General features: G+C 41.4%; 1 long non-coding RNA gene across 2 annotated transcripts; it reads left to right on the top strand.

Annotated features, from left to right (window-relative positions):
• Positions 1 to 583: 583 nt before the first annotated feature.
• On the top strand, positions 584 to 18,578 carry LOC106584050 (uncharacterized). Of its 2 annotated transcripts, none has more exons than XR_001323682.2 (6): positions 584 to 790; positions 3,859 to 3,885; positions 4,244 to 4,334; positions 6,439 to 6,520; positions 17,357 to 17,740; positions 17,857 to 18,577. It is a non-coding gene; the product is annotated as an uncharacterized lncRNA (long non-coding RNA). The 2 variants fall into 2 exon arrangements; XR_006761561.1 differs by having other exon boundaries at positions 682 to 790; positions 3,859 to 3,995; positions 17,857 to 18,578.
• Positions 18,579 to 25,040: the final 6,462 nt, after the last annotated feature.

Below are 25,040 nucleotides of genomic sequence, written 5' to 3'. Positions count from 1 at the left end.
CTAGGTAATCTATTTCTATGTTGAGTTAATTGGGGTGGACTTCCAATTGAAGGCAGCTGTGTGGTGTTGCCTTTGATTGGAAGTCCTATATTAGTTGGGTGTGTTTGTCTGTGTATTTGTGGGAGATTGTTTCTTGTTTTGCTGAGTGTGCCTTTCAAGACTGTTTCGTTGTTCGTAAGTTTGTTTCATTTTGGTGTGTTCATTCTGAGTTAATAAATGTCAAGATGAGCGTACACATACCTGCTGCGTTTTGGTCCTCCATTACCAACGACGACCGTGACACCAACACTAGACTAGATCATTAAATATCACTCCGCTGTGTGGTGTAGTGCCGTTTCCATGGTGACGTGTGGGTGGTTGTTTGTCCTCTCTAACACCCTGTGACAACAACTCAGGCTCTTACTGACCCAGACCCCCCAGCCCTTGTTAATGATCTTGTGCTAATACTGTTAATGTCTTACTCACAATGACACACATTTTGATCATTTAGAGTTAAAAATCATGACCAAATGTTAAAATTATGTTGAGTCTAAAGTTTTAAATAGATATCACTGTTTTAGTCAGTGTACTTCTGCTCTGGTTTAAAAGTATCATATTTCTAACACCCGCATGTTATGCAAACCTGCAATTCCCTGTGTGCAGTGCACTGTGCACTCAATGAACTTTCTTGTGTGTGATAAAACAGGACTACCCTTAGGATGAGCTCCTCCTGGTCTACGGCAGGGACTTAATCTACGTATCCAGCTTCTACCTGCTTCTAAAAGTGGAAGCAAAGGACAGGCACCTAAAGGTGAGTCCATTTATTACCAGTAATCTTCTCGTCAGAATATTTTTTTTTTTTTGAAATATTTTTTATTGAACACACACAAGAATGGTGTATAGGTATAAAAGACAAGTTTACAGTTCTTATCTAAACATAAGAGAACAGGCATTAACCAAAAGACCCAGAGTTCTGGGCACAAAACAAATATTACAAAACAAGACATACAGAACAAGGACAGGTAGAAAGAAAAAAGGGTCGATGTAACCCCCCACTTATACCCCCCCTTATTCCACCCTATTCCCCTCCCAACTACTCGGGTGGCGGGGCCAGCACATGCTGCCCAAAGGTAGATTACCATATGACAATTGAGAGTGCGTTAAAAAGTGCAAATTCACAGCGCCACCTGGTCCAAGTAAGAGAGGAAAGGATGTTGATAATATTTTGTTCAGAATATATCTAATTCTTTCTAAGTGTACAGTGTTTGCCAATTCGCTGAGCCATAATTTGGTAGACGGCGCTTCTCTCTTTTTCCAAAACAACAAGATGAATTTTTTGGCTGAAATGAGACTGTAAAAGATGAGTTGTTTTTGGGAGTTGGTTAATCCGTTTAGGGAATCGGACACTCCCAGGATTATCAGAAGTGGGTCTGGGTCTATTGAAGTCTCCAGAACTTCAGAGAGGACCCCAAAAATTCCACACCAATACCCATACAAGTTAGAGCATAGCGCAAAGCAGTGGAGTAGTGTACCCTGCTCAGCCTGACATTTATCACACATAGGGGATGTACCAGGAAATATCCTATGCAGTTTGGTTTTGGAATAGTGTAATCTGTGTAGTACCTTGAATTGTATGAGACGATGTCTGGAGTTAATGGAGCAGGTGTGGATATACTATATCCTCCCAGTTTGCCACCGAAATATCAGTCCCTAGTTCTTCCTCCCATTTTGCCTTAATGGCATCAGTAGAGGGTGCTCTAACAGATTGAAAAGCGCCATATATACGAGATATCAGTTTGTCTGAGTTGGGGCATATTTTTATGCATCCGTCAAACATGGAAGGTTTAGCATTCCCAAATGTTGGGAGGTGTTTTCTAACATAGTCTCTAATCTGTAGGTATCTGAAAAAGTTACTTCTGGGAAGATTATAAGTTTCCCTCAGCAATTCAAAGGAAGCAAAGGTCGCTCCAATATATAAATCCCCTATGGTACTTATCCCCAACTCTCCCCATCGCTCAAAGGTGTTATCAAGGTTAGAGGGGGCAAAGGAGGGATTCCTGGCAACAGGAAGCATGAATGATATTGGTCTAAGCTCAAAGTGGACTTTAATTTGCTTCCAGATTCGGACTGTGCTATGTATAATAGGATTGTTACGGTAAAGTGACATCTCCAGATTGACAGGTGACAAAATCACAGCACCAATAGAAAAGGGGTGACACTCCTCACGCTCCATACTAAGCCAGCTGGGTGGCGGGTGTGCGTCATCCAGCAAAAAAGTAACAGCGCGGAGGTTGGCGGCCCAGTAGTAAAATATAAAGTTTGGGAGAGACAATCCTCCTTCCAACTTGGATTTACAGAGGTGTTTTATACCTATCCTGTGTGTTTTATAATCCCAGATGAAAGGATTGATAATAGAGTCCAGTTGTTTATGAAAGGATTTAGGTATGAATATTGGGATGTTCTGGTATAGGTAGAGCAGTTGTGGGAGGAAGACCATTTTAATGGCATTAATTCTTCCGAGCAGAGAAATTGGGAGAGTTCTCCAAAATTGTATGTTTGCCTTGAGTTTTTGCATCAGAGAGGGGAAATTCTCTTTAAAATAGTAAGGAGTATTGTTTGGTAACTACAATTCCAAGGTAGGTAAATTTTTCTGAAGATAGCTTAACTGGAAGATTAATTCACTCTTGTTCCAATTTATTCTGTATCCCGAGAAGGTACCAAACAAATTAATCACCTCCAGAATAGCTGGAACACTATCTTGGGGTTCTGTTACATACAGGAGAATGTCATCTGCGTATAGGGAAATCTTATTTAGAGTATCTTTAATATTATAGCCGTGTATTGCTGCATGAGATCTGACCGCTTGAGCGAGAGGTTCAATAATTAGGGCGAAGAGCATAGGTGACAGCGCACAACCCTGCCTTGTCCCTCTGTAAAGGTTAAATCGGGGCGACAATGATTGGTTAGTGAGTATTCTCGCACAGGGGTTCCTATATAAAAGTTGGATCCACTTTATGAACCCATCTCCAATATTACATTTCTGTAGGACCTTGAATAGATAGGGCCACTCAACTTGGTCAAAGGCCTTTTCGGCGTCAAGAGATATAACGGCAAGGTCCACGTTAGGTAACCTCTGAGAATGCATAATGTTGAATAGGCGCCTGAGATTGAAGAATGAGTTTCTGTTAGGGATAAAGCCAGTCTGGTCCGAATGGACCAATTTGCCAATTAAAGTGCTAAGCCTGTTAGCCAAAGTTTTTGCTAAAATCTTTTGGTCTGTATTAAGGAGGGATATTGGTCTGTATGACCCTACCTCTTCCGGATCCTTACCCCTCTTATGTATAACTGTAATAAACATCTCATTCAAAGTGGATGTGGAGCGCTCCATCCTCGTTGGCCTGAACCAACATTTTGTGTAGGTAGGGAGAGAGCATGTTGCTGAATGTTTTGTAGAATTCACCAGGGTATCCATCTCTTTAGAGATTTTATTGTTTCTCTAATTTCTTCAAGAGATATTTCCTTATTCAGGAAGTTAGAGTCTTCCTGGTTCAGGGCAGGAAGATTACAGTGCTCCAAAAAGCTTTGCATAATTAAGGGGTTAGGATCCGCTTTAGATGTATATAAAGTCTCATAAAACTGACGGAATCTGTCATATATGTCTTTGGGGGAAGAGAGTAATTCCCCAGATACAGATTTAACTTTGTGAATCATTCGGTCACTCACATTCTTTCGAAGTTGTCTGGCGAGTAGTTTGTGTGGTTTGTCACCAAACTCAAAATATTTTTGCTTGGCATAGAGAAAAGATTTAGCAATTTTAGCAGAGAGGATCTGATTGTATTTACATTTTAAATACATTATTTTTGTTATGTTTCTCCCTAGATGGGTGTCTAGCATTCTCCCTATCCAGTAAGTGAATTTGTCCCTCCAGTTCTACCAATTCTCTTCTGTTTTGCCTACTCCTGGCGGTCTGAAAGGAGATGATACAGCCTTCCCTGTGGCTCAGATGGTAGAGCATGGTGTGTGCAACGCCAGGGTTGTGGGTTTGATTCCCATGGGGGGCCAGTACAAAAAAAAAAATGCATGAAATGAAAATGAAATGTATGTATTCCCTACTGTAAGTCGCTCTGGATAAGAGCGTCTGCTATATGACTAAACTGTAAATGTAAAAATGTCTCAAATAAGCCTTCAGCATTTCCCACAGTAATGCTGGGGAAGTCTCTGTGTTGTCGTTGGTATCAAAGAAAAATGTAATTTGGTCTTTAAGATGTTCACAGAATGTTGGTTCTGTGAGGAGCTGAGGATTCAACCTCCAGACCCTCTCGTTTGGTACGATGTCACCCAATCTCAGGGAGAAGGTGAGTGGACTGTGGTCAGAGATTATTATATCATGATATCTCACATTACAGGTATAGGGGAGTAGTTTAGCATCAACCAAAAAGTAGTCAATTCGAGTAAAAACATTGTGAACATGAGAGTAAAAGGAGTATTCCCTACCCGTAGGGTTAGAGATCCTCCATATATCAAATAAGTTAGAATTTTTTATGTAGGTATTCAAGAATTCGCTTGAATAGGAGGTAGGGGTTCGCCGGGTAGAGGATCTATCCAAATATTGGTCTAGTACACAGTTAAGGTCCCCTCCAATGACCAGGACATGGGAGATATCTGGAATCAGGGCAAGGACTCTTTTGAAAAAAGAGGGGTTATCAATGTTTGGCCCATAGATATTTAGTAGAGTTACAGAAGTAGAGTGGATCTCTCCTATCACGATCACATAACGACCCTCTTTGTCCACATAGTGGTTTTATGTAGAAAGGGAATTCCTTTCCGTACCAGAATCGCTGTGCCTCTCGTTTTGGCAGAGAAGTTAGAGTGATACACTTGCCCCACCCACTTACATTTAAGTCTGTTATGAGAATAGTTTTTCAGATGGGTTTCTTGCAAGAATATAATATCAGACGAGAGTGCATTCAAGTGGGCTAGGACCTTGCCTCTCTTAATTGGTTCGTTTAACCTCTATGGGCTAGGTGAGACGCTTGCGTCCCACCTACTCAACAGCCAGTGTAATCCCGTGGTGCGTTATTCAAATTCCTCAAAAATGCAAAAACTTCAATTTTTCAAACATATGACTATTTTACACCATTTTAAAGATAAGACTCTCGTTAATCTAACCACACTGTCCGATTTCAAAAAGGCTTTACAACGAAAGCAAAACATTAGATTATGTCAGCAGAGTACCCAGACAGAAATAATCAGACACCCATTTTTCAAGCTAGCATATAATGTCACATAAACCCAAACCACAGCTAAATGTAGCACTAACCTTTGATGATCTTCATCAGATGACAACCCTAGGACATTATGTTATACAATACATGCATGTTTTGTTCAATCAAGTTCATATTTATATAAAAAAACTGCTTTTTACATTAGCATGTGACTAGCATGTCACTAGCATTCCCACTGAACACTGCCGGTGAATTTACTAAATTACTCACGATAAACGTTCACAAAAAGCATAACAATTATTTTAAGAATTATAGATACAGAACTCCTCTATGCACTCGATATGTCCGATTTTAAAATAGCTTTTCGGTGAAAGCACATTTTGCAATATTCTCAGTAGATAGCCCGGCATCACAGGGCTAGCTATTTAGATACCCAGCAAGTTTAGCACTCATCAAAGTCAGATTTACTATAAGAAAAATGTTATTACCTTTGCTGTCTTCGTCAGAATGCACTCCCAGGACTTCTACTTCAATAACAAATGTTGGTTTGGTTCAAAATAATCCATAGTTATATCCAAACAGCGGCGTTTTGTTCGTGCGTTCAAGACACTATCCGAAAGGGTAAATAAGGGTGACGAGCATGGCGCATTTCGTGACAAAAAAATTCTAAATATTCCATTACCGTACTTCGAAGCATGTCAACCGCTGTTTAAAATCAATTTTTATGCCATTTTTCTCATAAAAAAGCGATAATATTCCGACCGGGAATCTGCGTAGGTAAACAGACGAAAGAAAATAAAGCATTCGGTCGACTCGGGCACACGCCTAAGCCCATAGTACTCTGATCGGCCACTTGCCAAAAGCGATAATGTGTTTCAGCCAGAGCCTGCCTCGATATCGTTCAGCTTTTTCCCGGGCTCTGAGAGCCTATGGGAGCCGTAGGAAGTGTCACGTTATTGCAAAGATCCTCAGTCTTCAATAAAAAGAGCCAAGATGAAACACAATTTGTCAGACAGGCCACTTCCTGCATGGAATCTTCTCAGATTTTGGCCTGCCATATGAGTTCTGTTATACTCACAGACACCATTCAAACAGTTTTAGAAACTTTAGGGTGTTTTCTATCCAAAGCCAATAATTATATGCATATTCTAGTTACTGGGCAGGAGTAGTAACCAGATTAAATCGGGTACGTTTTTTATCCGGCTGTGTAAATACTGCCCCCTATCCCCAACAGGTTAAACCCTTGACATTCCAGGAAGTGAATGTAAGCCCCGCCCTCCTCTCATTTGTAGTTCCTATGGTGGCCTGCATAACATGTAAGTTACTAAAAAGGTAAGAAAGCGCACCAAACCATCACGATCAGCATATGTAGCACCTACACCCGATCAGTATCCAACCCACCCCTCCCCCCCCCTGCAAGCACCTTTACTCTCCACCCTGTTCCCCTGCTTTCCCCAACATTTACCCCTCCCATCAACCCACATTTAACAGGCATACACAAATAGGAGAGAAAAAAAAACATGAAAATAAAAATAATCAACACATTGTCTGGCCGATGCCAAAAAAGCACGGCGCGACCTCGAACAAGAGGTAAAACAAAAATAAAATCCCAACTGTACGTTCACCTCTCACTATCCTAGAACTTCTACTAACATATGAACTGAGGAGGCTCCCGCGATTGAAGTGTTCAGTTAGCATCTATTAAACCTAAACAGAATAAGTTGCAACTTAAACATATTGTGCACTTAAGCTTCATCTTGGGTCAATCCCTGAGATAAGCAAGATATAGCATCACAAGATTACATTGCTAAGCAATGCCGGTCTAAACATAAACCATCAGCAACCGACATAGACAGCAGTACAATTACATATTGTGGGTTAGGAGATGGGAACAAGGATTTTGATAAATTGAACGTACCCCCCAATCAAATTATTATTATTTTTTTTTAATAAAATATATATATTTTTTTTAATAAAAAATTAAAAAACAATAGTGATCTATATATATATATATATCTATCTATATACATACACACACATATATACATACACATACATACACATGCAGACATACACACATACGTACATACATACACACATACATATACATACATACACATACACATGTGCACACATACACACATACACACATCCACATATATACACATGTGCATACCTACATACACACACACACACACACACACACACACACACACACACACACACACACACACACCGCGCATGTATATACACACATACCCACATACGTGCATACACACACACACACACACACACACACACACACACACACACACACACACACACACACACACACACACACACACACATATACATACACACATACATTTACGCACATACACACCTACGTACACATACATACACATGTATACACACACATACAAAAAAATATACTTATAAAAATAAATATTTTTAAATATATACAGATACATACACACACACACACACACACATACATACATACATACATACACCCATACACACACATCTACATACACACCCCAGAATAATAATCTACGCTAATTTAAAATATACACATACCTAATACTAAAATGCTAAGAGAAAATAATAATAAAGTACAAATGCTAATTATATGTACGCACACCTACACAGACACAAGCCCCACGGAGGTCTGGTGGGAATCTAATCGTGAGAGCGGGCCAGGCTATGACAAAGGCAGAACAGCACAAAACATGAACATGCTATCCAGGTGTCTGCGTCTGCCCCTTCCCAGCCATCACCCCCAGACCCCCGCAAGCAATAAATAAATGGTATGGTAATAGGAATAATGTAAGAATTGAAAAATAAATAACGAAACAAAACAAAAATGGGGGAATATAAGTATATCCATCCGAAAGTGTCAATGATCAGACCTGGAAGGCCTCCCAAACAGGCATCACCCTGAACCCAGTCAGAATTAAAGTGAAATTAACGTTAAATGAGAGCTCTGACCGCCCTCCATTGGACAACTCAGCGTGTTACATGTTCGGCAGCCCTTGTTGAGACCGTTTAGTACGGTTTCACCCGTTATGGTATAGTATGGGTTCGAGTCCATGAGCAGACCCTAACACACAATGACAAGATACTCTAACCCGTACGGGGGATTGGCGTATATTCCCGGATAAACTTCTCTGCGTCCAATACCGAGGAGAGCCAAATCTTCTCCCCAGAAGGCGGGGTAATTCTTAGTCTTGCAGGGAAGAGCAAGGCTGGGCGAAGATGGAGTTTGTAGAGTTTGGTCATGACATCTCTGTAGCCGGCGCGGTGCTTTGCCACATCGGGCGCATAATCCTCATATACACGGAAGGGGTGCCCTTTATGTAACAGGTTGCCCCTCATTCGAGCCACACGCAGGATAAGATCCTTGGTCTTGAAACTGTGAAAACAGATGATTACTGGGTGAGGACGTTGGCCCGGTCGAGGCACTGGGACAAGGGCGCGATGTGCACGGTCCAGTTGGGGACCTGAAGCCAAAACATCCGATCCCATTGCATCCTTCAATAGCTTGGCGAAGAAGTCGGTGGGGCGAGAGCCTGCCTCCACCCCCTCTGCCAGACCAACAACGCAAAGGTTATGACGTCTGGATCGGCCCTCCAGGTCGACCACTTTCACAGAAAGCCTCTGCACACTATCCTGCAATGACGTGCATAGCTTCTCTAACTCGTCGATCCTACCAGCGTTGAATTCAGAAGCTTTCTCAAGGTCCACAATACTCTGGCCCTGCGAGGGGACCGTTCGAATGGTGCTCTCAATTTTAGTGTCCAGTTCAGCAATAGTAGCCTTAAGATCCTCAGCTATAGCAACACGTAGTTCTCCCAAAGCCCGGGTAAGGTCTGTAAGTGTCACGTTGTTACCTGTGCCCTCCGCCATGTCTGTCTCGTTGTTTGGCGGGGAGTAGGCCTCCGAAGTGGATTTATTGTCCTTTGGTCGCTTATTACTCGGCATTTTCACATAGAAAGTTACAATATTGTATTAGAAAGAAACGTTTGTTGTAAAAAGTGCCATAAAGTAGGTTAGGTTAGATTATTTCGCAAAAAAGTTGCAGGAGCCTCTCACACACAGCCGTTCACTCCAACATGCTAGCTCCGCCCCAGAATAATATATTTTTTTAAACAGTGTGTATTCTGCACATACTCTGTGACATACAGTAGACAATCACATGTTACTACTGTAAATAAATGAATTATAAAGAATAATGAAATGAAAATAAATGATCAAACTCAAAACAGCTCATGAAGAATATCATCATTCCTATTCTCATCATTTATAATGTGTCTGACTCATGCAGCTCATAGTGGCTGTGTGGGATGAGGGGGCTTTGGAGCGAGAGTCATCTGAAGTGTTTGCAGCACAAATTCAACAATGAGTTGGAAGGAATAGGTGACAGTGGCTAACCACAAGCATTGCAACTGGTAATTCAGACTGGGAAAATACGTTTTGAACGGTCATCCAATTCGGAATTGTAAATCTTTTTCTTTGATGACAAAATTTGCTGACGAAGGACCGCCGCTCACAACAAGGTCAGTCCAAAAATGTCTTATATGTTGCTACATAAATTATGTAATATGCCAGAGAGATATGGTCAGTCATATCAGCTATGTTTTTTTAAAAGACGAGGCTGAATGAATTGTTTCACTGCCAGACAAGGCTCCGCTGATAGCCAGGTGTAGCAGTGGTAAGCTGTTGGGACTCTGCTGTTGGGACTCTGCTGTTGGGACAGCTTTATGTAGGCCCTTACAGTTTGTGGGCACCGCTTGTCACTGTTATAGTGCAATTAATGTACTGTTTAGTGTTGTGTAGTGGCTTTGCTGGCATGCATCCCACTTTCATTTTTTTTGCCCCACCAAGATTTACATGCTAAAATCACAACTGAGTACTGCATTCTGAATGAAATTACTCGTAAGGCCAGTAAATTACTACAGAGTTTCAGGACTAGGTTTAGTAAAAGTCCTAAAATACAGTATATTACCATTTTGTGTGGTGGTACAGAATTCTTAATCATGGGTTCAACAAATATAGCCACTTACAAGGCACGCCTTAAAATATGTTAATGAGCCAGAGACTCTTTCCAGCACACACAACATTTTCATTCTACATTGTTTTACTTTTGAAATTACAGAGAGGTCTTACAGTGTGCTGTAAAACAAATGTATGGTATTTTACGGTGCATTATACGGTAATCTGCTGTATTCAGTTTATACAGTATCATAATATCGATTAATACAGTAAATGACAGATCAAATTACAAAAGTGTCTAACAGTGTAAGGATTACATTAAAAATGACCCAGCTGCTCTGTCAACCCAGCGTGAAAGTAAAAAATACCCAACTGATGGTTAAATTAACCCATGTTTGGTATAATCGCAACAAGCCAACATGTTTGGTTATTCACGCAACCCAACTGTCTGGGTCAAAAATAACCCAGCGTGTGTTCTGTCCAATATTAATGAAAAAATATACAAATATCCACATCCAACTTATCAGGTGCTTGACAGAAGTACGTGTCATGACGAAGATCTAACTCGGATCAACATTTTTTATTTTTTGTGTGTCTGATTAAATCACCATCGAAGCATAGCAGAGTTGCAGACATTTCTTTTTTCTCTGTCCAATATTTACCCAGCACTGGGTTACCAAAGAACACAAATTGGGTTGTTTTTAAACCAGCATTTTGTAGGTGTTGAGATACAGGTGTTGACACACTCTGACTAATAAACTTCTTTGTGCTGTTGTCATCTCAGGTTGTGTTATGGGATATATCCGCCCACGTAGGACAATTACAGAGTACACGCACCAGCAGTGGAAATAACATCGCAACGAACACTAACGTACAACCCAATGTCCTAAAAACACTGACTTGGTCCCCGTGGTATACCTCATGTGAGGTCATTGTTAAGTCTATCAGGAGTCACATTTCTGTTTCATTATATTCACTTCAGTCTAGATCCCCAGTTCTAAGAGTTAGCGTTAAAGCTCTGTGACACAGTGTGATGATGATGTTGGCTCGTGGCTCACTGAGTTTCTCTTCGTCCTCAGCCTTTAAAATAATTAAATGGGAATGCAACGGTCCTGATGGTCCTTTTCAAGCCAACCCTGATGATCACAACAAACCAAACCTAACCCACATACTCAGGCAACAGTTAACTACACATTCTTTTTTTATGCACTCCTGCACACGTTTCACATCACTGCTGCAACGTGACCATAAGCTTTTCACCTAAAACACCATGATGGGTTTGGGAAAAAAGCTTGCGCGGAATAACTGACACAGTCTAACTTGACTTTGTCAGGAAAAGACTCTGCACCAAAACTCAGCAGGACAGACAGTGTCTTTCTTCTCTGTTTCACCATGCTTTCCACCGGTCCTGCGTCACAGCATGGAGAAGACTAAGCTATGCGACTGCCTAAAGCATCTAAACTGAAACAACCATTTCAGTAACGGGTGCAATAAATCCAAGTAACATATTGAATTAGTTAGAAACATTTTTGTAATTTATATTTGAGTAGCATAAGATTAATTAATGAATCAATCAAACACAAACATAGATTTTGAAACAAGTATCAAGTATGAAGACAAAGAAAGAAAGATGCTCATCAGAGAACAGGGTACAACAAACAATTATAAAAATATACCTGCAGTAGAGCATGCTGGTAATGATAATATTATAATGACGGATGTGGTTCAAAGTGATGGGTGTGATTTTTACGCCCCTGTATTAGTTAAATACGTATGGCATTGTGTTAAATAAGTATTTTATTTATTGACAGCATATTCACTTAGGATCTAATTTCGTGAATTCCATGGAACTGAAAAAGGGTGAATGCAACAACCATGACTGTGTCACTAACAAATACTGTAAGGCCATGGGTGGTAAACTCTAGAATTTACTCAAAATGCAAGGCACTCGAATAAGGCTTGAGTAAGGCTTTACACTAAGCAGTGTGTTAATGTAACACTTTTCCAGTGTCTATATGGGTCCACAGACTCCACACTTTGTTGATTTAACACTCTCAGTGTATTTTGTTTTCCAACACTGGAGAATTTGCTTTGTAACCATACAACCTGGTGAGCCCAAAGCCATTGCCATCTCCATCCCATATGGAGGTGGTCTCCCGAGTGGCGCAGCAGTCTAAGGCACTGGATTGCAGTGCTAGAGGCATCACTACAGACCCTGGTTTGTTCCCAGGCTGTGTCACAACCGGCCGTGATCGGGAGTCCCATAGGGCGGCGCACAATTGGCCCAGTGTCTTCAGGATTAGGGGAGGGTTTGGCCAGTGGAGTAGGCCGTCATTGTAAATAAGAATTTGTTTTTAACTGACTTGCCTAGTTAAATTAAATAAATATCCAACCTTCATAAGTCTCTATCGCTGTTTATTACACACTTAGAAGTAAAAGAGCCTCAAAGAACATTTTGGGGTTCAAAAGATTGCCGCACAGTTGTTTTTTATTGTCACACATACCAGATAGGTGCAGTGAAATATGTTGTTTTGCAGGGTCAGCCATAATAGTAGTTCAGCACTACTGGAGCAAATTAGGGTTAAGTGCCTTGCTCAAGGGCACATCAACAGATTTGTCACCTTGTCGGTTCAGGTATTCAAACCATTGACCATTTGCTTACTGTCCCAAAGCACTAACCAGTAGGCTGCCTGCCGCTATTTGAGGAACCCCTATGTAAAGGTTCAAATAGAATCCTTTTTGTGATGGGAGGGGTAACATTTTTTACCTTTTTAATAATATATTGTAGTGGCGACACCCTATCATAAGATTGGAAGCGTGGCTTATTGGACATCTGGCATTCAGATAGTTACTTTTGGCTACCCGTGAGTGTAAATGTCATTCCTGTTCATAATGTTAAAGGTTATGAACAGTCAAAATCATGTTTTTCAGTAAATTGAATGATATTTGGATGAACCAAATCAAAGTAGAAAAAATGACTGTTGCTTCTACGGTATGTTGATCAAGTTCGATCATAAAGTTACTGTGCCCCTCCCCCATGTCAAACACTTGGATTCAGGAGGCGGGATTATTGAGGGGATAGGGTGACATCACCCTAACTCTCATTTTAATACACCAATGGTAACATGATTTATTTATTTATTTCACCTTTATTTAACCAGGTAGGCAAGTTGAGAACAAGTTCTCATTTACAATTGCGACCTGGCCAAGATAAAGCAATGCAGTTTGACACATACAACAACACAGAGTTACACATGGAGTAAAACAAACATACAGTCAATAATATTGTAGAAAAATAAGTCTATATACAAAGTGAGCAAATGAGGTGAGATAAGGGAGGTAAAGGCAAAAAAGGCTATGGTGGCAAGGTAAATACAATATAGCAAGTAAAACACTGGAATGGTAGATTTGCAGTGGAAGAAAGTGCAAAGTAGAAATAGAAATAATGGGCTGCAAAGGAGCAAAATAAATAAATACAATAGGGAAAGAGGTAGTTGTTTGGGCTAAATTATAGATGGGCTATGTACAGGTGCAGTAATCTGTGAGCTGCTCTGACAGCTGGTGCTTAAAGCTAGTGTGGGAGATAAGCGTTTCCAGTTTTAGAGATTTTTGTAGTTCGTTCCAGTCATTGGCAGCAGAGAACTGGAAGGAGAGGCGGTCAAAGGAGGAATTGGCTTTGGGGGTGACCAGAGAGATATACCTGCGGGAGCGCGTGCTACAGGTGGGTGCTGCTATGGTGACCAGCGAGCTGAGATAAGGGGGAACATTACCTAGCAGGGTCTTGTATATGACCTGGAGCCAGTGGGTTTGGCGACGAGTATGAAGCGAGGGCCAGCCAACGAGAGCATACAGGTCGCAGTGGTGGGTAGTATATGGGGCTTTGGTGACAAAACGGATGGCACTGTGATAAACTGCATCCAATTTATTGAGTAGGGTATTGGAGGCTATTTTGTAAATGACATCGCCGAAGTCGAGGATCGGTAGGATGGTCAGTTTTACGAGGGTATGTTTGGCAGCATGAGTGAAAGATGCTTTGTTGCGAAATAGGAAGCCAATTCTAGATTTAACTTTGGATTGGAGATGTTTGATGTGAGTCTGGAAGGAGAGTTTACAGTCTAACCAGACACCTAGGTATTTGTAGTTGTCCACATATTCTAAGTCAGAACCGTCCAGAGTAGTGATGCTGGACGGGCGGGCGGGTGCAGGCAGCGATCGGTTGAAGAGCATGCATTTAGTTTTACTTGTATTTAAGAGCAGTTGGAGGCCACGGAAGGAGAGTTGTATGGCATTGAAGCTCATCTGGAGGATAGTTAACACAGTGTCCAAAGAAGGGCCAGAAGTATACAGAATGCTGTCGTCTGCGTAGAGGTGGATCAGAGACTCACCAGCAGCAAGAGCGACATCATTGATGTATACAGAGAAGAGAGTCGGCTCAAGAATTGAACCCTGTGGCACCCCCATAGAGACTGCCAGAGGCCCGGACAACAGGCTCTCCGATTTGACACACTGAACTCTATCAGAGAAGTAGTTGGTGAACCAGGCGAGGCAATCATTTGAGAAACCAAGGCTATTGAGTCTGCCGATGAGGATGTGGTGATCGACAGAGTCGAAAGCCTTGGCCAGGTCAATGAATACGGCTGCACTGTATTGTGTCTTATTGATGGCGGTTAAGATATCGTTTAGGACCTTGAGCGTGGCTGAGGTGCACCCATGACCAGCTCGGAAACCAGATTGCATAGCGGAGAAGGTGCGGTGGGATTCAAAATGGTCGGTTATCTGTTTGTTGACTTGGCTTTCGAAGACTTTAGAGAGGCAGGGTAGGATAGATATAGGTCTGTAGCAGTTTGGGTCAAGAGTGTCACCCCCTTTGAAGAGGGGGATGACCGCAGCTGCTTTCCAATCTTTGGGAATCTCAGACGACACGAAAGAGAGGTTGAACAGGCTTGTAATAGGAGTTGCAACAATTCCAGCAGATCATTTTAGAAAGAAAGGGTCCAGATTGTCTAGCCCGGCTGATTTGTAGGGGTCCAGATTTTGCAGCTCTTTCAGAACATCAGTTTACTGGATTATGGAGAAGAAGAAATGGGGAAGGCTTGGGCGAGTTGCTGTGGGGGGTGCAGTGCTGTTGACCGGGGTAGGGGTAGCCAGGTGGAAAACATGGCCAGCCGTAGAAAAATGCTTATTGAAATTCTCAATTATAGTGGATTTATCGGTAGTGACAGAGTTTCCTATCCTCGGTGCAGTGAGCAGCTGGGAGGAGGTGCTCTTATTCTCCAAGGACGTTACAGTGTCCCAGAACTTTTTTGAGTTTGTGTTGCAGGAAGCAATTTCTGCTTGAAAAAGCTAGCCTTGGCTTTTCTAACTGCCTGTGTATATTGGTTTCTAACTTCCCTGAAAAGTTGCATATCACGGGGGCTGTTCGATGCTAATGCAGAACGCCACAGGATGTTTTTGTGTTGGTTAAGGGCAGATGATAATGACAATCTCTTACCTAATTTAAATAAGTACTTCCAACATCTGAGAAGTACTGAAATGGAAATTAACCTTCATCAAGCATTGATGGTTTCCAGCCAATTGTATAGAAAATAGATTAACTACTCAACGTTTTAAAAGTTTTAGTTTAGTTTATTAATTTGACCATTTAAAAAAAGAAGCACACATAAAACTTAAAAAAGCCATACATGAACATGAATAAAATCATTGAGGATAACACACAATACAGTCTGGTACTTATTTCCATTGTGGTCCTCTTGAGACAAGATGGCTAGACAAGATTGAACACAGTATGGCAGTGAAATAATAAAACAAAAACAGAGAAGAAGAACATCTATCTCATCATTCCAGTTACATCATAGGGGTTATTCATATTGGCACAGAAGACATCAAACATATTTTTACTTCATTTTTAAAGCTGCCCAGAGAGGATGTTGTTTTTATGGGCAGAGACAACTCATTCCATTCTGAGGCTCCAGTATACAAGAAAGTATCTTTCCCAGCATTACTCCTGAACCTGTACAAGCACACATCAGCAACACCTGATCTGGTGCTGTGATTGTGTGCATCCCTTACACGAGGAAAGTAATCACTTAGATATCTGGGCGCAGGACCATAAATACTCCTGTAAACCAAACCTAGTCTATTCTGGGACACCCTAGCCTCAACAGGCAGCCAGTTTAGTTCCTGGAAGCAGCTCCTGCCTATGTGAGTACGTGGACTCACCTTCAATACTACCCTGATCAGCTTATTCTGGGCTATCTGGAGCTTCCCCTTCATACATTTAGATAAGCCCCCAAACCAGGAAGTACTAGCATAGTCAAAATGGCATTGAATGAGGGCACTGGCTAGCACTTTCACTGAGTCCTTATCAAGCAGCTTGGACATTCTAGCCAAAAACTTAGTCCTGGCATTAACCTTCCCTAGCATCTTATTGGCCATGCTCACACCTTCCAAGCTTCCATCAAGGATACATCCCAAGTAGCTAACAGAGGTTTTAGTAGTCAGCACCTCACCCCCTAACTCCACTCTGATTTCAGACGACCTACACAATTTAGGTCTGGATCCAAAAATAATTGCTTCAGTTTTCCCTAAGTGCAGAGATAGCTTATTATCTCCAAGCCATTTGCGACACTATTTATCCAAGGCAAAGATACCTATATGTCTCCCCTTTCATCTGTGTCTGGTGTTAGCTAGTTACTGACTAGCTAGGTCTTCAGCCAGCATGGAACAAAATGGGGGGAAAGGGTAGTTTAAAACTCTGACGCAGTTGTCATGTCAACACATCCATCATTGCGTCTGTGAACCGCTGAACAAGAGACATGCCAAACGGGAAATGTATAAAAAATAAATAATTGTCATCATTGATGCAATGTTGCTTGAGGTGATTTTCCTGCAACTATGCTCACCACATCCATTATTCTTGTCATAGGCATTTCAAAGAGCTGTCAGTCGAGCTGATGAATATAAGGTCTCCGCCCACTCAGCCTGTCTTTTCAACTTCCTGGTAGTTAGCCATGAGAGAGAAATAAATGTTCTCATATGTTTTGACATTTTGCATGTGAATCAGAATGACTGTTTAAGTTACTAAACTGAACATTTTTGTGTTCCTCTCTCTGCACGCTTTTCTCTCTCTTTGATTTTATTTTCTTTCGACCGACTAGGGGACAGTGCTAGTAACAGTGGCTTGACTGCGGCTGGTGCTGTTCCCCTAGTCCATGGACCTCTCCGACACCTGAAGGACTGGGGACGAAGGAAAGGTAACAGTCTAGTCCCCCCGGACCCTCTGAGCCACCTTCACCACTCATATCACCCTCAATCCCTCCACCAAGACAGTTCAGGGGGCCACCAGGCAGTCAGTGGTGAGGCATGCCAAGACCTGTGAACAGCCAAGAACCACCGAATAACATAAACTACCCGCCAGAAGCCCTCAACCCCAGTAACCCATCACCATGACCCTGAAAATACCATCAGAACAGAAAGACACACTCCAGATGGCTGTTCATGTTTACATCCCCACTAGGGAATCCATCCATAGATACCACAAGGTACGTAGAGAGAACTGCCCCCACGGATGCACTCACACTGAACACCCTTCCCACCTGTTTGTGAGTGCTCCGTGGCCAGGTGGGTCTAAGCCCTGTTTATTCCCTCTGTCCTCCAGCGTCCAGCCTTTGCACTTCCTCCAGCACCAGTCCCAGCATCAACTCAGTTCCCGGTTTCCAGTACCAGACCACGAAACGAGACACAGACCTTCACTTCACAGATTGTTCTTCCTCCCCTCTACAGACCCGGTACCCAGCCATGGTTACCAGCCCCTTCGTCAACCCTGGACACAGCATTGGCCACCACAACTGCCACCTCCACCCAGCCACTGAATATACATTTTTCTATGGTGTTCATCATTTTTTTCAGCATACCTTTTGATGAGCAGTTGATTAGATTTTTCTGCTATGATTTCATGACTTATTGATGTAATTCCTTATTATTTATTGAACTGTTTATTTACTGAATTATTGATTATCTTTTAACTTGATTGAAATGTGTACATGGTTTAACTTAATATACAGTATAATATAAATAATATTAACATTGCTGTTTACATATAGTAATAAAGTGGTAACACATACACCTCTATAAACATCACTGGAACTACAAATCTTTGCATCCAGCCTTAGCATGTACTTGACAGTACAACAAAACTGATGAACAGGAATTACATTTAATCTACTGGGTAGCCAAAAAAGATCTACAGTGCCTTGCAAAAGTATTCACCCCCTTGGTGATTTTCCTATTTTGTTGCATTACAACCTGTTATTTAAATGTATTTTTATTTGGATTTCATGTAATGGACATACACAAAATAGTCCAAATTGGTGAAGTGAAATGAAAAAAAAATACTTTTTTTCAAAAAGATTATATAAAATAAAAAACGGAAAAGTAGTGCATGCATATGTATTCACCCCCTTTGCTATGAAGCCCCTAAATAAGATCTGGTGCAACCAATTACCTTCAGAAGTCACATAATTAGTTAAATAAAGTCCACCTGTGTGCAATCTAAGTGTCACATGATCTTAGTATGCATACACCTGTTCTGAAAGGCCCCAGAGTCTGCAACACCACTAAGCAAGGGGCACCACTAAGCAAGAGGCACTATGAAGGCCAAGGAGCTCTCCAAACAGGTCAGGGACAAAGTTGTGGAGAAGTACAGATCAGGGTTGGGTTATAAAAACTATCAGAAGCTTTGAACATCCCACAGAGCACCATTAAATCCATTATTAAATAATGGAAAGAATATTGCACCACAACAAACCTGCCAATAGAGGGCTGCCCACCAAAACTCACGAACCAGGCAAGGAGGGCATTAATCAGAGAGGCAACAAAGAGACCAAAGATAACCCTGAAGAAGATGCAAAGCTCCACAGTGGAGATTGGAGTATCTGTCCATAGGACCACTTTAAGCCATACACTCCACAGAGCTGGGCTTTACGGAAGAGTGGCCAGAAAAAAATTAGCAAACATGTTTGGTGTTCACCAACCCAACACCTCTCATCACCCAGAGAACACCATCCCCACAGTGAAGCATGGTGGTGGCACCATCATGCTGTGGGGGATGTTTTTAATCGTTAGGGACTGAGAAACTGGTCAGAATTGAAGGAATGATGGGTGGCGCTAAATACAGGGAAATTCTTGCGGGAAACCTGTTTCAGTCTTCCAGAGATTTGAGACTGGGACGGAGGTTCACCTTCCAGCAGGACAATGACCCTAAGCCTACTGCTAAAGCAACACTTGAGTGGTTTAAGGGGAAACATTTAAATGTCTTGGAATGGCCTAGTCAAAGCCCAGACCTCAATCCAATTGAGAATCTGTGGTATGACTTAAAGATTGCTGTACACCAGCAGAACCCATCCAACTTGAAGGAGCTGGAGCAGTTTTGAGTTGAAGAATGGGCTAAAATCCCAGCGGCTAGATGTGCCATGCTTATAGAGACATACCCCAAGAGACTTGCAGCTGTAATTGCTTCAAAAGGTGGCTCTACAAAGTATTGACTTTGGGGTGGTGAATAGTTATGCACACTCAAGTTTTCAGTTTTTTTGTCTTATTTCTTGTTTGTTTCACAATAAAAAAATGAAACACCATTGATCAAGTGCTTTGAAGTACACTGCTCAGCGATTTCAACGCATGCATCTCAGCTCAGGAATCAAACTTAACAGCACTAGGATTTACACATCCTTTGCACATCCTTTGCAAGCCAACATAACTTTTAGGCCTGATGTGTTTGGTAAACTATGAGCTTCAGGGCACTGTATTAGGGTAAAACAAATGTGTCACTGGGCTACACACAATACCCCATAATGTCAAAGTGTAATTAAGGTTTTTTGAAATTTTTACAAATTAATAAAAAATGTAAAGCTGAAATGTCTAAGTCAATAAGTATTCAGGAGTAAACATTTGCTTAACAAGTCACATAATAAGTTGTATGTACTCATTCTGTATGCAATAATAGTGTTTCACATGATTTTTGGATGACTACCTTATCTCTGTACTCCACACGTATGTGTGGAGTACAGAGATAAGGATGGATCAACAATGTTGATAAGGATGGATCAACAATGTTGTGGTCCCGTGTGGCTCAGTTGGTTGGGCATGGCACTTGCAACGCCAGGGTTTAATTTCCCCCGGGGACCAGTACGAATGAAAATGTATGTACTCACTACCGTACGTCGCTCTGCATATGAGTCTGCTAAATGACTAAAATGTAAAATTCCACAATACTAACCTAATTGACAGAGTGAAAAGAAAGAAGTCTGTACAGAATAAAAACATTCCAAAACATGCATCCTGTTTTTCTAGAAGGCACTAAAGTAATACTGCAAAAAAAATGGCAAAACAATTAACTTTTTGTCCTGAATACAAAGTGTTATGTTTGGGGCAAATCCAATACAACACATTACCGAGTACCACTCAAGCACAAGCATAGTGGTGGCTGCATCATGTTATGGTTTTTCAGGATAAAAAAGAAACGGAATGGAGCTAATCACAGGCAAAATCCTAGAGGAAAACCTGGTTCAGTCTGCTTTCCACCAGACACTGGGAGATGAATTCACCTTTCAGCAGGACAATAACCAAAACCACTAGGCCAAATCTACACTGGAGTTGCTTACCAAGAAGGCAGTCAATGTTCCTGAGTGGCCGAGTTACAGTTTTGACTTAAATCTACTTGAAAGTGTATGGCAAAACCTGAAATGTGTTGTCTAGCAATGATCAACAACCAATTTGACAGAGCTTGAAGGATTTTGGAAAATATAGGGCAGGGTAGCCTAGTGTTTAGAGTGTTGGACTAGTAAACGAAAGGTTGCAAGTTCAAATCCCTGCGCTGACAAGGTACAAATCTGTTGTTCTGCCCCTAATCAAGGCAGTTAACCCACTGTTCCTAGGCTGTCAATGAAAATAAGAATTTGTTCTTAACTTACTTGCCTAGTTAAATAAAGGTAAAATAAAAATGTTGCGCAATCCAGGTGTGGAAAGCTCTTAGAGACTTACCCAGAAAGACTCACAGCTGTAACCACTACCAAAGGTGCTTCTGCAAAGTATTGACTCAGGGGTTTGAATACTTATGTAAATTAGATATTTCTGTATTTCATTTTCAATACATTTGTAAATATTTATAAAAACATGTTTTCACTTTGTCATTATAGGGCATTGTGTGTGGATGGGTGAGGGGAAAAAAATGATTTAACCCATTTTGAATTCAGGCTGCAACACAACAAAATGTGGAATAAGTCAAAGGGTATGAATACTTTCTGAAAACACTGTATGTATAGTGTTGGGGAAGCTACTTCATGATAAATGATATCTACATTTGAAATGCCATAGACTACTGATTGCAAGAACAGTTCACTCTAGAGTCAGACGTTAACAGAATGTGTAATTTAGACTATTAACCACAAAAACTATGTTTTAGGTGAGAATTAGGCAGGTCTAATGCCCCCCAAAAATTACATTCTTGCCCACTTTTAGCAAAAAAGCGCTACAGTACATACTGCCAGTATTGAGCTACTCTGCTACATGGCAAAAAAGTAGTTAACTACTGAAAACACTACCAAGATTTTGTATTTAAATGTATTTAAATTACTAGCTGAACTACATATATTCACCTTGGATATCTCTTGGTGAAGGCCACAGGACTGAAAATAAATGCATGTAACCACCATAAGGCTAAAACCCTTGAGCAGGGCTATTCAATTCAATGCCTGCATCTTCTCTCCCTTCATTCACTGTGGCTCTGTTTGCTCCAGTCAACATCCAGTATCCAGAGTCAACAACACTCACACACACCTCACTCCAGCTCTTAACTAAGCCCCTGATTGGTCTGTTACAGCCGATACCACACACACATACACAAACACACGGCTGATATAAAACACACATCTGATTACATTTCCCCCTATGTGTTGACAGAACGAACAGTGTTAGTTCTATCAGCTAAAGGCCAATTAACGATGAGTGCTTTGAAAGGTATGCTCTTACTAGCACCTGTTACTAACTTATCAAACATAGTGCACAGTATAGGGAATAGGGTGCCATTTGGGATGAATCCAGTGACATACATCAAGGCCCATCCAGTAGACATACAGTAATATATACAGCATCTCCAAGCATGCAGCTATACTGTTTAGTCTAGATCTCTTTCCAATAATCCAGTGATCTCAGCCCTCATGAGAAACAGAGCCAACGACTGTGGTCGCCAAAGTAAAACGTTTAATCGCATGCTCTGCTTTAGGCAGTATGTACAGTAATATAAACCACATTCTGGTTTAATTTACACTGTTAACAAAGCAACTAACTACAGTGTTTGATTTCTGTCTTTGGTGGAATATAATAGAATAGAAATGATCATTCTGTTACAATAAAGTATTTATAAATATCTATTCTAAAGAGAGAATTCAATACTGTACATTTAGTTGTTTTGTTACGAGTGGAAATTCAAACCAGAATGTGGCTTATATTATAGTTACAACTCTGTATCTTCCATAGTATTATGTTACGGTGACTATTGATTGACCTTTTCAGTGTGTATGACATCCTGCAGTTTGCGGTTTGTTCTCTGCTGTTTTGTATGACTACCACACTATAAACCCCAAGGCATGTTTAACTCAAATACTTATAGTAAGTTGAACTCAAAGTCAATGAACAGTAATTATTACTTAAAATGTTTATATGGTACTGACTCAAAACTAAATGAGAAGTCACATCAAGTACATTTTTTAAGTCAGGATAACATTTATTTTTATCCAGCATGCTCTACTGTAGGTTCATTTTTTCAGGAATTGTTTTTAATATCTGTGTTTTTGCATGTACATTGAGTGATTGATTGAATAATCCTATGCTACACAAAGATAAATAACATACATTTTTCTAAACAGAGCCACTCATTTTGTTGGATTTTTTGCACCCGTTACTGAAATGGTTGTTCCAGTTTTAATGGCTTAGCTAGTCTCCTCACACTGTCCCTGTCTCTGGCAGTATGAAGATTGCAGGTCAATAAAAATTCCAACTGTTGGATATCCTAACTCTGGCTGGATTCCAATTGGAATTACATGTCCCTTTGCAAGCCAGCATAATATGACTTGCAGGTATGATTGTGGAATTCTGGTGAATTTCCCAGGTTTTCCAGAAATACCTGTTGGAAGATTAAAATCTGGGAATTTTGGTTAAAGATACTGGAATTCTGCAACCCTATTTGCATGCTTAATGTGGCCTATAAACCAGAAATGTCATGGCACTGTACTAGAGTAAAGCTAGGCCTCAACAAGGCCTTACGCGTTATGTATTGTCATAAAGAGTTCAACGATAATGTTCACCTTGGATGAAGGCCACAGAACCATATCTCTGTCACTAACAAATACAGTCATGGGTAGTAACTCTACAATTCACTTGAAAAGGCAAGGCACACTGGGAAATTATATTGGATCTGTGGGTTGGTGGGAGCGTTACATTTTTGTTGATACAACTCAAATTTGGACACCCTATAGGGTCACAGTGACTATCGGTTTGAGTAAAGAATACAAAATCACTTTAAGTAACTGTACTCAGATATATTAAGTACAACGGGTTTCCTCAAAAGTATTGAGTAATGACAGCCATTGTGGTTTTGTAACGGTTGTCGTCTGGAATGGAGGACCAAAACGCAGCAGGAATGTGGATGCTCATCTTGATATTTATTTTAAATAACAAGAACACCAAAAACAACAAAACAAAACGCAAGAACAACAAAACAGTCTTGTCAGGCTCACACAGGCAAAACAAGAAACAATTACCCATATATAGAACTCCCAATCAGAGGCAACGAGAAAACACCTGCCTCCAATTGAGAGTCCAACCCCAATAAACCAGACATAGAAATACAAGAGACCAGAGACCACATAGAAATACAAACATAGAACATTACCCAAAAACCCGGAAATAATAAATCAAACGCCCTACTAAATAAACCACCACCCCGAACCACATAAAACAAATACCCTCTGCCGCGTCCTGACCAAACTACAATAACAAATAACCCTTATACAAGAACACCAAAACCCGGAAATAATAAATCAAACGCCCTACTAAATAAACCACCACCCCGAACCACAAACAAATACCCTCTGCCACGTCCTGACCAAACTACAATAACAAATAACCCTTATACTGGCCAGGACGTGACAGTACCCCCCCCCCCTAAAGGTGCAGACCCCGGATGCACCTCATAAATAAATAAAAAATAAAAATAAAAAAAAAATCCCCCTAAACTAAAGGGAGGGAAGGGAGGGTGGCTACACCCCCCCCTCCCCAACCCACCTACAGGAGGTGGTTCTGGCTCCGGCCTCCAGAATGCAGACAGACTTAATTAGTTTCGGGCCGTAGGCAGACTCCCCTTGTTCCGGATCGTAGGCAGACCTCTTCCTTTCAACACTGTAGGCAGACTCATTAAATACATAGTTAATCATTTTTAGTTCCGGGTCGCAGGCAGACCCCCTCGGTTCCGGGTCGCAGGCAGACCCCCTCGGTTCCGGGTCGCAGGCAGTCTCCCTCGGTTCCGGGTCGCAGGCAGTCTCCCTCGGTTCCGGACTAGACACTGGTGCCGGATACTCTGGACCGCACACTGGTGCCGGATACTCTGGACCGCACACTGGTGCCGGATACTCTGGACCGCACACTGGTGCCGGATACTCTGGACTGCACACTATTGCCGAACTCTCGAGGCTGGGCTGACGCACTGGAAGCCTGATGCGTGGTGCTGGTACTGGAGGTATCAGCCTGGGAACACGCACCTCAGGGCTAGTGCGGGGAGCGGGGACAGGC

Source organism: Salmo salar, chromosome ssa23 (assembly GCF_905237065.1).
Source record: "Salmo salar chromosome ssa23, Ssal_v3.1, whole genome shotgun sequence".
Classification (NCBI taxonomy): domain Eukaryota; kingdom Metazoa; phylum Chordata; class Actinopteri; order Salmoniformes; family Salmonidae; genus Salmo; species Salmo salar.
The sequence above is the reverse complement of the archived record's forward strand: the minus strand, read 5'-3'. Positions and strand labels throughout refer to the sequence as shown.